This window comes from Oncorhynchus gorbuscha, linkage group LG21 (genome assembly GCF_021184085.1).
Source record: "Oncorhynchus gorbuscha isolate QuinsamMale2020 ecotype Even-year linkage group LG21, OgorEven_v1.0, whole genome shotgun sequence".
NCBI classification, from domain to species: Eukaryota; Metazoa; Chordata; class Actinopteri; order Salmoniformes; family Salmonidae; genus Oncorhynchus; species Oncorhynchus gorbuscha.
The window spans coordinates 13,575,961-13,583,987 of record NC_060193.1 but is presented as its reverse complement, the minus strand read 5'-3'; positions in this window follow the sequence as shown (position 1 = coordinate 13,583,987).

Here is an 8,027-nt window from a genome sequence, read left to right as displayed (position 1 = left end):
GGGGGGGGGGGGGGGGGGTAGGGTGTTGTTCGACTAAGCTCTATGGAATTGTTTTAAGACGGTCTGTTTCAAGAGCTCTTGAAGCTACAAAAACAATGTACATTTTATTTTAAATTGTAATTTTTTTACCTTACTGCTAAAATGTCTAAAACCTGTTTTTGCTTTGTCATTATGGGGCATTGTGTGTAGATTGATGAGTGATAATACATTTAGAATAAGGCTGTGACGTAAGAGAAAGTGGGTCTGAATACTTTCCGAATGCGTTGCATGTTAAATAGAAATCAAACTGGATGGTCTTCAGAGCTAGAGGGGTTGCAGGTAGCCTACTGGTTAAAGCGTTGAACTAGTAACTGATAGGTTGCAAGATTGAATCCCCGAGCTGACATGGTAAAAATCTGTCATTCTGCCCCTGAACAAGTAAGTTAACCTACGGTTCCTAGGCCGTCATTGTAAATAAGAACTTGTTCTTAACTGACTTGCCTTGTTAAATAAAGGTAAAATAAAAAATAGATGGGAGGGGTTGAGTGTAGCTGAAGGATGGGATTCATTTGGGGGGGGGAAGACTGGCTTCCCTTGGCATCCATGAATACAAGCCACTGCTTTACTGGGCCTTTAAAGGTAGTAACTCTAACATAATAGTACAGTTCAGCGAATTAATGGATTTAGACATTAGTTTCCTTACCTTGTAAGCACTCTATGGTGCTTTGGCTGAGAGCTGGGACGTCACCAGGACCGGCCTTTCGGGGCTTTAGTCCAGAATCATTTTGGGTCAGCACTGATTTTTCTGCGCTGCTTCCATCGTGTAAACATTTTTTGTAGGTCTCTTAATTAACTTAGTGTGGTGCTTTGTTCCATAGAGCCGTGGTTATGTGAAACTCCAAAAGTAATTCAACCATTAACATAAACTCAAAGCTAATTTTGCTGTGTGTGGTCAACTAATGTTAAATGCCAATTTCAGCACGGTTTTGATTGGGACTGCGCCATTGTGCTGTTTTGAGACAAATGGGGGGGGGGGGGACTTGAGACAAGCATGGGGGGGGGGCTTGTCTTGATAAATCAATCAATGTCAGATTTTTTTTTCACTGAATCTCTGTTGCGTTCATCATCATTAGTCTAGTTGCTCATCTATTAGCAGAACTGATCAGAACATTTTGAGGCCATTTAATGCATAGCCGAGACCCAGTGGATTATTTTGCACTTCACTATTATAGGCTACTACCAACCAAAAGCCTGTGACTTGTCTGATAATCCATCAATATGAATTTGTTGAACTAAATCTCCATCTGTATATCTTGTTAAAATGTATCTCTGGCTGGGAAAATAAGAAGAAGAAGTCTTTATTTTTTTGGGCCACAGGGAGAGCTGTAATGAACTTCCTCTGTTGTTTAAAGTGAGTCAGACCGAAATGCAGCGTGTAGGTTACTCATGACTTTTAATGAAGAAAATAACGGTACATGAAATAACTGAAAATACGAAAACAACAAACGAGTGAAACTAATACAGCCTATCTGGTGACTAACACAGAGACAGGTACAATCACCCACGAATTACAACGCGCACTCAGGCTGCCTAAATACGGTTCCCAATCCGAGACAACGAGAATCAGCTGACTCCAATTAGGAATCGCCTCAGGCAGCCAAGCCTAACTAGACACACCCCTAATAATACACACTCCCAATTAATACAAACCCCAATACGAAATACAACATATAAACCCATGTCACACCCTGGCCTACCCAAACAATTAACAAAACACAAGATACAATGACCAAGGCGTGACAAGAGCACAGCACACGGAAGGGGTGCTAGAGGTACTCCAAAATCTATAATGACTTATTATACTAAATGCTATTAATAAAATAAATTATTGAAAATACTACACCAGAAAGCATAATTTAGCAAGAGAATCAATAGCTTCGTTAAAAATATTGCTGTGAATCTGTTACGCATACAGGAACCCTGCAGGGCAAATATCAAACAGCTGATTATTGAGTGTGGTTGTCAATTTGATATTTATTTAGGCACGTCTTTTAAGAACAAATTCTTATTTTCAATGACAGCCTAGGAACAGTGGGTTAACTGCCTTCCTTGCTCAGGGGTAGAGAGACAGATTTTTACCTTGTCAGCTCAGGGATTTGATCTAGCAACCTTTCGGCTACTGGCCCAACGCGCAAACTAGTAGTCTAGCTGCCGCCCCAACAATCAACAGCAGCTAAAAGGCCTCATGCAATATTTCAAAATTAGGAAAGGAGGAAGGTTGGTGGACTACAACAGGAACAGGAAAGTTGGTGGACTACAACAGGAACAGGAAAGTTGGTGGTACAACAGGAACAGGAAAGTTGGTGGACTACAACAGGAACAGGAAAGTTGGTGGACTACAACAGGAACAGGACAATTGGTGGACTATAATTTCCTCCTCATATTGTAGACCTACAATCTGTTTATCCACGATTTTCATTGGCCTATGCTATTGGTTGCATTTAAAAGTGATACCAAATCATTTTAGAATCTTATTAAGGTTTTCCAAGTGAAATTTGTCAATCAATACATTAGGCCTCCCTGTATGTGTAAATTCTCCATGTGAATATTGAAGTCACCAAAACTGTGAATGTTACCTGCCATGACTACAAGGTCTGATAGGAATTCAAGGAAATCAGTGAGGAACGCTGTATACGGCCTAGGAAGCCTGTAAACAGTAGGTATACAAAGTGATTGAGTAAACTGCATATATTACATAACTAGAAGCTCAAAAGACAAAAACGCAGTCCTTTATCAGGCTTGGTAAATTGAAATTTACTGTCGTAAATGTTAGCAACACCTCCCCCCTTTCCCCACAACAACCACAGCTGCTACCACAAGCATAGCTTCTACCAGAACTATAGCTGCTCCCACAACAAGCACAGCTACAGCCACAACAACCACAGCTGCATCCATAACAAACACATCTTCCCTGACAACAACTACAGCCGCTCCCACAACATCCACTGCTGCAACAACAACATCCCCTGCTGCAACAACAACAACCTCAGGTTTCCCCAGAAGAACCACTGCCAGCTCCAGAACAATCACAGCAACACCAACAACATCTATAGCTGCTATTACAACAACCACATAGACCCCTACAACAACCACAGCTTCTCCCACAACAACAGCCACAACAACAACTACTGAAATCACAACTACACAACAAACCCTGACCTACCAACAACTACACAACCAATCATTCAAAAGATGAGCACAATACCTCCAACCGCCCGGACTGTCAGACACAAACAGTGGACCTGGTAAGTGTGATTTACTGTGCTTCATATCTAATCCAATTGGTAATTGAGGTCAACCCTGTCCTGTCCCTTCCTTTTAACATACACTGTTTGTTTGTCTGTCTCTCTCTCTCTGTCTGTCAGTCTGTCAGTCTGACAGTCTGTTTGTTTCATGTTGGTTTGTAATGTTGACTCATTGTGTCTCTACAGGATATCTGGTTGGACTGAGGGTGAAATTTACCTCGAAGACAGAGCTAACTGAATCTGAAATCAAGCAGCAAGTCTTAACCTCTTGCTCCTACCTGACACGCAGGCGTCCCATCTAGACATCTGGAAATGCAAATGCGCTACGCTAAATGCTAATAGTACTAGTTAAAACTCAAACATTCATTAAAATACACATGCAGGGTACTGAATTAAAGCTACACTCGTTGTGAATCCAGGCAACAAGTCAGATTTTTAAAATGCTTTTCGGCGAAAGCATGAGAAGCTATTATCTGATAGCATGTAACACCCCAAAAGACCCGCAGGGGACGTAAACAAAATAATTAGCATAGTCGTCGTTACACAAACCGCACAAATAAAATATAAAACATTCATTACCTTTGACCATCTTCTTTGTTGGCACTCCTAGATGTCCCATAATCACTATTGGGTCTTTTTTCCGATTAAATCGGTCCATATATAGCCTAGATATCGATCTATGAAGACTGTGTGATAAACGGAAAAAAAATAGCGTCTTATAACGTAACGTCATTTTTTTAAATTAAAAAAGTCAACGATAAACTTTCACAAAACACTTCGAAATACTTTTGTAATGCAACTTTAGGTATTAGTAAACGTTAATAAGCGATCAAATTGATCACGAGGCGAAGTATATTCTTTAGCTGTCCGTCTGGAAATAATGTCCGAGTAAATCTCAACCAAAATATCCGGTCGGAGACCGGAAGAACTGCGCTGCCTTGCGTCTGTTTGACCAAGAAACAAATAGTAGGCAAATGACAAGAATCTAGACAACGTGTGGAAGCTGTAGGTATTGCAACCTCAGCCCCATTAAATGTGGTTCACCTTTATCAATGGGTTCAAGTCCATTTTCAGTGATCAGATTTTCCTTCACTTTTCGATGAAACGCACGTTCTGTTATAGTCACAGCCGTGATTTAACCAGTTTTATAAACGTCTAAGTGTTTTCTATTCACACATACTAATCATATGCATATACTATATTCCTGGCATAAGCAGCAGGGCGCTGAAATGTTGCGCGATTTTTAACAGAATGTTCGAAAAAGTAGGGGGTAGGAGTAACAGGTTAAAGGAGGTTAGAGTCTATGTGTTACGAGAATTTGATAATAACTGACAATCAATAGCTCTGACCAATCCTCGAGATCTGTAAGGGAACACCCCTCTGAAATGGACAAAAATGAATGGGAAGTCATTGGCACTGGACAAACCATATACACGGTGTCCAATACCACTCAATTTGGCGTCGTTTCGTTCAAATTTGATTGCAAATGCCATATGGCAAATGCCAGGTGTAACACTTTAAAAATCCAACAGGTGGCGAGTGCGCTCCACCGTCGTTTTTCATATTGCAAATGTAACACAAGTCAACATCCAAAAGTAACCTTTTGAAAGTGAAAAAAAATCAAAAACGTATCACCCCCTTAAAAAAGTGCTTTCTGGACCGTTTTTCAAAATTCTTTCGAATTTTGTGTCAATTACACATGTATAAGAACTGTATCAACATACTTTAGTCCGATTTTATTATCATCATGTTTTTTTTACTTGTGCATAAGGCATATGTTTTGTCCATTTGCAATATGATTTCATAGGAAGTCAAAAGTCGAAAATGTGAACTTTTTTTCAAAAACGTATCACCCCCTTAAAAAAGTGCTTTCTAGATCGTTTTCAAAATTCTTTCGATTTTTTGTCAATGAATCATGTGTAAGAACTGTAGCCTATACTTTTGTCAACTTTTATTATCACTTTTTTTTACTTGTGCATAAGGCATATGTTTTGTCCATTTGCAATATGATTTCACAGGAAGTCAAAAGTCAAAGTCAAAAGTCACTTTTTTGGGGCCAAATGCCATAAGAAATGTCCAAATGCAATATGAAAGATTTGAAAATGCCAAATCAGGATGTTATGTCCATTTGCCATGTACCATCACGAATTTGACATGCTCAAAAATACTGTAGAAATGCAAAATTGACTGGCCTGATGAACTCTGGATGGCCGGGCTGTGATAGTGGTTCCTCTCCATCGCTCGTTGTGTTGATTTCATCATGTCCATTTGGTGATGTTTTTTTCTCTATTGAATCATATTGCAAATGCACGTGCATTTGCAATATGTTTCAATGGGCATTTACCATCACGAATTTGGCATGCTCAAAAATCCTGCAGTAAAGCGAAATTGACTAGCCTGATGAACTCGGGATGGCTGGGCAGTGATAGTTGTTCCTTTCCATCGCTCGTTAGGGTTGATTTCAGAATGTCACTTTGGTGATGGTACCTCACTGTTTAAACATATTGCAAATGGACAATAGTCACCAGCAAGTCACCGTCCATCAGTCAATTAGATATCATTCTGACACCAAACTGATACAAACTGACACCAAACCCACTTTTTCCAAATCGTTTAGTTGCCAACTATCACATACTTCAGAGCTGGCCCAAAATTCACAACGCCTTCTGTTCAAACCATAATAAAAACGTAAAACACGTAGTTACGTTCTAGCTGCGGGTCCAGTTCTTATGTTATGTGTAGGCCTAGCTGAGGCAGCCCCGAATCCCAAGTTTCGGCTCGATAGGTCATTTGGTGCCCGAGCAAGATCCTAACTGGTGCTGAAAATCCACTTTTTTCCATGCTTTGCTACGGGGTCCTTGAATGAGCTATCGGACAGAAACGTTGGGGTCCGTCTATATGGGCCGAGGCGGTTGCAATGCACCTAGTCTTGCGACTCTGGGACATTTCTAAATGTCGTCATTTTCGTGATGAAAATGTACTAGGCTGTTTCTCGGTCCGAGAACCTTCTAGAGCCATGTAACTCACCACGCACTAGGTCTAGAACAGGTTTCTAAAGTTTCAGAACTCTAGGTCTGACGGTTCTTTAATAGTTTGAACAAGGTTAACTAATGCAGGCAGTGTATGTCTCTACGCACCCTAATGTGTCCCTCCTTCCAAGCTGTGTGTGTATGTGATTTAGTTTTTCTTTGACATTTGACGTGGAAATTTCCTCTATTTACCAAATCATGGGAGCAAACCACACACACACGTCAGAGTTAGTTATAAAAGTCCATCTTTAATTATATGAGCTCTTATCACAATCCTGTGACTCTCAGATAATCCAGTGTCTCCCCAGTGAATTTTCTGAGTCCCTTTACAATGCAACTGAGTTCCTTTAATAGCAAAGACACACATAGTCAGACAGCATAGACATAATTCATCGTTCAGCTTTGTCTCCTTTCCCAAACCCCAGAACCAATAAACCAAATCCTCCATATCAACAGGCATATATCAAATTGTCATTTATATACAACCCACTCTAAATACAAACTCCTGGACAAACTCACGGATAGGAGGTTAGTCTATAGGTTAAGATAGAAACAACATTAGAGGGAGCATAGAATGATTCCAGACACTGCAACCCCTCCTTTCCCCACTGGGAAAGGTAGGGAGTAAAAGATGTGTTTACACATGATGACACTTTGACCTCTCCCCTCTCATGTGGCCCATGCAACTTAGTCCTGACATAGAACAGATAACTGCCAATGGCCACCACTATTGTACAACAAAATATATTCTTATGAGAAATAACTTACACATTTGATGAATATTAAACATTTTACAAATGTTACCAATAAATTCTGATAATTCCACGACACATTTAATGGGAATAATGACTGATTTACAGTTCATGGGGGTTGCCTAATGACACATATGAAGTTTTTTTAACCCTTCGAAACAGCCCCTGTAAAACCAATTATGGCCCTTCCGGTTGGCACAGGAAGCTATAAGTAAACACATATCCTCATTGGGGTATGTCTTTACAGAATCCTGAGTTTTGAGTGTTTACGTTAGAACTGACCGATTTACACAGGGTTGAATGCACTATTTATCACAAATTGCTGGTTGGGTATGGAAAAACACGTTTAGGGTGATTCTAACCACTTCCGGTTGCTTCAGGAAGCTTAGAATCGACACAGGTAGACCTCACAGTGTCCTGATGGACTGTCATTGAAGACAGGTTCATAAGGCATTCATAACCCACATAGGCTTCAGGTTGACTTTAGAGGAGCAGGCAATGTATTCCTATGGGGAGAGATGTCATTGTATTCTGTAAGATCAAAAAACCCTGTTTTACTGTTAAGGTTTAATGCCACACGGTCAAGGTTAGGCTTGCACAGATCGGGAGGACCTCAGGAACGTACCTGAGGTCGAATTGTGCTTCTCACCTTAACGGTTCTCTAACTGTCACCCAAAAGCAAATGACATTTAGGGCCAGGCTTCATTTTGGGCCTACTTTTTTCACGGTCGCTGCAGTCAGAGCGAGCTACGGTCAAGCGGGACATCTCGTTGAACTCGGCACGGCCTAGAGAATATGTAAATGCCATTGCAGGCTCTGTGTGTCTTTAAGCACCGCACTTTGTCACTCCATCCTTGCTGTGTGTGTGTGTGTGTGTGTGTGTGTGTGTGTGTGTGTGTGTGTGTGTGTGTGTGTGTGTGTGTGTGTGTGTGTGTGTGTGTGTGTGTGTGTGTGTGTGTGTG